This window comes from Haemaphysalis longicornis, unplaced genomic scaffold (genome assembly GCF_048455015.1).
Source record: "Haemaphysalis longicornis isolate Haplotype H1 unplaced genomic scaffold, Haemaphysalis longicornis Haplotype H1 scaffold_11, whole genome shotgun sequence".
NCBI classification, from domain to species: domain Eukaryota; kingdom Metazoa; phylum Arthropoda; class Arachnida; order Ixodida; family Ixodidae; genus Haemaphysalis; species Haemaphysalis longicornis.
Window position 1 is genome coordinate 75,540,995 of NW_027526214.1, and position 6,000 is coordinate 75,546,994.

Below are 6,000 nucleotides of genomic sequence, written 5' to 3' on the forward strand. Positions count from 1 at the left end.
TTTTTCTTTCTTTCTTTCTTCTGTACATTAAAAAAAATGTTTACTTCATTAACCGTAGTGAAAAAGAAAAGAGCCTAACCACACCCCCTATGCCTCCTTTGGCGCTGTAGACTGCTGACCTAGCTTTCTGTATTTCCACAACGAGCCCTTCATTTCGTTACTATATTATTCTGCGAAAGCCTAGCGAGGGTCTCGGTTCTGGCAGCCTTGATGCCTAGGTAGCATAAGAGGGCTTCCCGCCAGTTACCCGCTCATGACAGGCTGTAGACGTTCGAGTCACGCCCCGGGGGTTGAAAAGAAGGTTACCTTCTCCCCGTGTAGTAAGAGTGGCGCTGGCTACCACCCTCAAGCGTCAGATACACTTCTAGTAAATATAAATTGCCCAGAAAGTGAAGAACACAGTCGCCCAGATAGCCGAATTGGTAAGGCATTCGACATGCAATCGAAAGGCGTGGGATCGGTCCCCACTCTGGGCGCGTGTTTTTCTTTCTTTCTTTCTTCTGTACATTAAAAAATGTTTACTTCATTAACCGTAGGGAAAAAGAAAAGAGCCTAACCACACCCCCTATGCCTCCTTTGGCGTTGTAGAGGGCTGACCTAGCTTTCTGTATTTCCACAACGAGACCCTCATTTCGTTAGTATATTATTCTGCGAAAGCCTAGCGAGGGTCTCGGTTTTGGCAGCCTTGATGCCTAGGTAGCATAAGAGGGCTTCCCGCCAGTTACCCGCACATGACAGGCTGTAGACGTTCGAGTCACGCCCCGGGGGTTGAAAAGAAGGTCCCCTTCTCCCCGTGTAGTCAGAGTGGTGTTGGCTACCACCCTCAAGCGTCAGATACGCTTCTAGTAATTATAAATAGCCCAGAAAGTGAAGGAGAACACAGTCGCCCAGATAGCCAAATTGGTAAGGCATTCGACATGTAATCGAAAGGCGTGGGTTCGGTCCCCATTCTGGGCGCGTGTTTTTCTTTCTTTCTTTCTTCTGTACATTAAAAAAAATGTTTACTTCATTAACCGTAGTGAAAAAGAAAAGAGCGTAACCACACCCCCTATTCCTCCTTTGGCGTTGTAGACTGCTGACCTAGCTTTCTGGATTTCTACAACGAGCCCCTCATTTCCTTTCTATATTATTCTACGAAAGCCTAGCGAGGGTCTCGGTTCTGGCAGCCTTGATGCCTAGGTAGCATAAGAGGGCTTCCCGCCAGTTACCCGCTAATGACAGGCTGTAGACGTTCGAGTCACGCCCCGGGGGTTGAAAAGAAGGTCCCCTTCTCCCCGTGTAGTCAGAGTGGCGCTGGCTACCACCCTCAAGCATCAGATACTCTTCAAGTAAACATAAATAGCCCAGAAAGTGAAGGAGAACACAGTCGCCCAGATAGCCGAATTGGTAAGGCATTCGATATGTAATCGAAAGGCGTGGGCTCGGTCCCCAGTCTGGGCGCGTGTTTTTCTTTCTTTCTTTCTTCTGTACATGAAAAAAAAATGTTTACTTCATTAACCGTAGTGAAAAAGAAAAGCGCTTAACCACACCCCCTATGCCTCCTTTGGCGTTGTAGACTGCTGACCTACCTTTCTGTATTTCCACAACGAGCCCCTCATTTCTTTACTATATTATTCTGCAAAAGCCTAGCGAGGGTCTCCGTTCTGGCAGCCTTGATGCCTAGGTAGCATAGGAGGGCTTCCCGCCAGTTACCCGCTTATGACAGGCTCTGTAGACGTTCGAGTCACGCCCCAGGGTTGAAAAGAAGGTCACCTTCTCCCCGTGTAGTCAGAGTGGCGCTGGCTACCACCCTCAAGCGTTTGATACACTTCTAGTAAATATAAATTGCCCAGAAAGTGAAGGAGAACACAGTCGCCCAGATAGCCGAATTGGTAAGGCATTCGACATGTAATCGAAAGGCGTGTGTTCGGTCCCCACTCTGGGCGCGTGTTTTTCTTTCTTTCTTTCTTCTGTACATTAAAAAAATGTTTACTTCATTAACCGTAGGGAAAAAGAAAAGAGCCTAACCACACCCCCTATGCCTCCTTTGGCGTTGTAGTGGGCTGACCTAGCTTTCTGTATTTCCACAACGAGCCCCTCATTTCTTTACTATATTATTCTGCAAAAGCCTAGCGAGGGTATCGGTTCTGGCAGCCTTGATGCCTAGGTAGCATAAGAGGGCTTCCCGCCAGTTACCCGCTTATAACAGGCTCTGTAGACGTTCGAGTCACGCCCCGGGGTTGAAAAGAAAGTCCCCTTCTCCCCGTGTAGTCAGAGTGGCGCTGGCTACCACCCTCAAGCGTCAGATACACTTCTAGTAAATATAAATAGCCCAGAAAGTGAAGGAGAACACAGTCGCCCAGATAGCCGAATTGGTAAGGCATTCGACATGTAATCGAAAGGCGTGGGTTCGGTCCCCACGCTGGGCGCGTGTTTTTCTTTCTTTCTTTCTTCTGTACATTAAAAAAAATGTTTACTTCATTAACCGTAGAGAAAAAGAAAAGAGCCTAACCACCCCCCTATGCCTCCTTTGGCGCTGTAGACTGCTGACCTAGCTTTCTGTATTTCCACAACGAGCCCTTCATTTCGTTACTATATTATTCTGCGAAAGCCTAGCGAGGGTCTCGGTTCTGGCAGCCTTGATGCCTAGGTAGCATAAGAGGGCTTCCCGCCAGTTACCCGCTCATGACAGGCTGTAGACGTTCGAGTCACGCCCCGGGGGTTGAAAAGAAGGTTACCTTCTCCCCGTGTAGTAAGAGTGGCGCTGGCTACCACCCTCAAGCGTCAGATACACTTCTAGTAAATATAAATTGCCCAGAAAGTGAAGAACACAGTCGCCCAGATAGCCGAATTGGTAAGGCATTCGACATGTAATCGAAAGGCGTGGGATCGGTCCCCACTCTGGACGCGTGTTTTTCTTTCTTTCTTTCTTCTGTACATTAAAAAATGTTTACTTCATTAACCGTAGGGAAAAAGAAAAGAGCCTAACCACACCCCCTATGCCTCCTTTGGCGTTGTAGAGGGCTGACCTAGCTTTCTGTATTTCCACAACGAGACCCTCATTTCGTTAGTATATTATTCTGCGAAAGCCTAGCGAGGGTCTCGGTTTTGGCAGCCTTGATGCCTAGGTAGCATACGAGGGCTTCCCGCCAGTTACCCGCACATGACAGGCTGTAGACGTTCGAGTCACGCCACGGGGGTTGAAAAGAAGGTCCCCTTCTCCCCGTGTAGTCAGAGTGGCGCTGGCTACCACCCTCAAGCGTCAGATACACTTCTAGTAAATATAAATAGCCCAGAAAGTGAAGGAGAACACAGTCGCCCAGATAGAAGAATTGGTAAGGCATTCTACATGTAATCGAAAGGCGTGGGCTCGGTCCCCACTCTGGGCGCGTGTTTTTATTTCTTTCGTTCTTCTGCACATTAAAAAAATGTTTACTTCATTAACCGTAGTGAAAAAGAAAAGAGCCTAACCACACCCCCTATGCCTCCTTTGGCGTTGTAGACTGCTGACCTAGCTTTCTTTATTTCCACAACGAGCCCCTCATTTCGTTACTATATTATTCTGCGAAAGCCTAGCGAGGGTCTCGGTTCTGGCAGCCTTGATGCCTAGGTAGCATAAGAGGGCATCCCGCCAGTTACCCGCTCATGACAGGCTGTAGACGTTCGAGTCACGCCCCGGGGGTTGAAAAGAAGGTCCCCTTCTCCCCGTGTAGTCAGAGTGGCGTTGGCTACCACCCTCAAGCGTCAGATACGCTTCTAGTAATTATAAATAGCCCAGAAAGTGAAGGAGAACACAGTCGCCCAGATAGCCGAATTGGTAAGGCATTCGACATGTAATCGAAAGGCGTGGGTTCGGTCCCCACTCTGGGCGCGTGTTTTTCTTTCTTTCTTTCTTCTGTACATTAAAAAAAATGTTTACTTCATTAACCGTAGTGAAAAAGAAAAGAGCCTAACCACACCCCCTATGCCTCCTTTGGCGTTGTAGAGGGCTGACCTAGCTTTCTGTATTTCCACAACGAGCCCCTCATTTCGTTACTATATTATTCTGCGAAAGCCTAGCGAGGGTCTCGGTTCTGGCAGCCTTGATGCCTAGGTAGCATAAGAGGGCTTCCCGCCAGTTACCCGCTCATGACAGGCTGTAGACGTTCGAGTCACGCCCCGGGGGTTGAAAAGAAGGTTCCCTTCTCCCCGTGTAGTCAGAGTGGCGCTGGCTACCACCCTAAAGCATCAGATACTCTTCAAGTAAATATAAATAGCCCAGAAAGTGAAGGAGAACACAGTCGCCCAAATAGCCGAAGTGGTAACGCATTCGACATGTAATCGAAAGGCGTGGGTTCGGTCCCCACTCTGAACGCGTGTTTTTCTTTCTTTCTTTCTTCTGTACATTAAAAAAATGTTTACTTCATTAACCGTAGTGAAAAAGAAAAGAGCCTAACCACACCCCGTATGCCTCCTTTGGCGTTGTAGACTGCTGACCTACCTTTCTGTATTTCCACAACGAGCCCCTCATTTCTTTACTATATTATTCTGCAAAAGCCTAGCGAGGGTATCGGTTCTGGCAGCCTTGATGCCTAGGTAGCATAAGAGGGCTTCCCACCAGTTACCCGCTTATGACAGGCTCTGTAGACGTTCGAGTCACGCCCCGGGGTTGAAAAGAAGGTCCCCTTCTCCCCGTGTAGTCAGAGTGGCGCTGCCTACCCCCCTCAAGCGTCAGATACACTTCTAGTAAATATAAATAGTCCAGAAAGTGAAGGAGAACACAGTCGCCCAGATAGCCGAATTGGTAAGGCATTCGACATGTAATCGAAAGGCGTGGGTTCGGTCCCCACTCTGGGCGCGTGTTTTTCTTTCTTTCTTTCTTCTGTACATTAAAAAAAATGTTTACTTCATTAACCGTAGTGAAAAAGAAAAGAGCCTAACCACACCCTCTATGCCTCCTTTGGCGCTGTAGACTGCTGACCTAGCTTTCTGTATTTCCACAACGAGCCCTTCATTTCGTTACTATATTATTCTGCGAAAGCCTAGCGAGGGTCTCGGTTCTCGCAGCCTTGATGCCTAGGTAGCATAAGAGGGCTTCCCGCCAGTTACCCGCTCATGACAGGCTCTAGACGTTCGAGTCACGCCCCGGGGGTTGAAAAGAAGGTCCCTTCTCCCCGTGTAGTAAGAGTGGCGCTGGCTACCACCCTCAAGCGTCAGATACACTTCTAGTAAATATAAATTGCCCAGAGAGTGAAGAACACAGTCGCCCAGATAGCCGAATTGGTAAGGCATTTGACATGTAATCGAAAGGCGTGGGATCGGTCCCCACTCTGGGCGCGTGTTTTTCTTTGTTATTTCTTCTGTACATTAAAAAAATGTTTACTTCATTAACCGTAGGGAAAAAGAAAAGAGCCTAACCACACCCCCTATGCCTCCTTTGGCGTTGTAGACTGCTGACCTAGCTTTCTGTATTTCCACAACGAGCCCCTCATTTCTTTACTATATTATTCTGCAAAAGCCTAGCGAGGGTCTCCGTTCTGGCAGCCTTGATGCCTAGGTAGCATAAGAGGGCTTCCCACCAGTTACCCGCTTATGACAGGCTCTGTAGACGTTCGAGTCACGCCCCAGGGTTGAAAAGAAGGTCCCCTTCTCCCCGTGTAGTCAGAGTGGCGCTGGCTACCACCCTCAAGCGTCAGATACACTTCTAGTAAATATAAATAGTCCAGAAAGTGAAGGAGAACACAGTCGCCCAGATAGCCGAATTGGTAAGGCATTCGACATGTAATCGAAAGGCGTGGGTTCGGTCCCCACGCTGGGCGCGTGTTTTTCTTTCTTTCTTTCTTCTGTACATTAAAAAAAATGTTTACTTCATTAACCGTAGAGAAAAAGAAAAGAGCCTAACCACCCCCCTATGCCTCCTTTGGCGCTGTAGACTGCTGACCTAGCTTTCTGTATTTCCACAACGAGCCCTTCATTTCGTTACTATATTATTCTGCGAAAGCCTAGCGAGGGTCTCGGTTCTGGCAGCCTTGATGCCTAGGT

The 6,000-nt window shown here is 48.2% G+C and overlaps 1 non-coding gene across 1 annotated transcript; it reads left to right on the top strand.

The window, feature by feature from the left end:
* The first annotated feature begins 404 nt into the window (after positions 1–404).
* Trnaa-ugc (transfer RNA alanine (anticodon UGC)) lies at positions 405–476 on the top strand. The gene has a single exon. It is a non-coding gene; the product is annotated as a tRNA-Ala (tRNA).
* Positions 477–6,000: the final 5,524 nt, after the last annotated feature.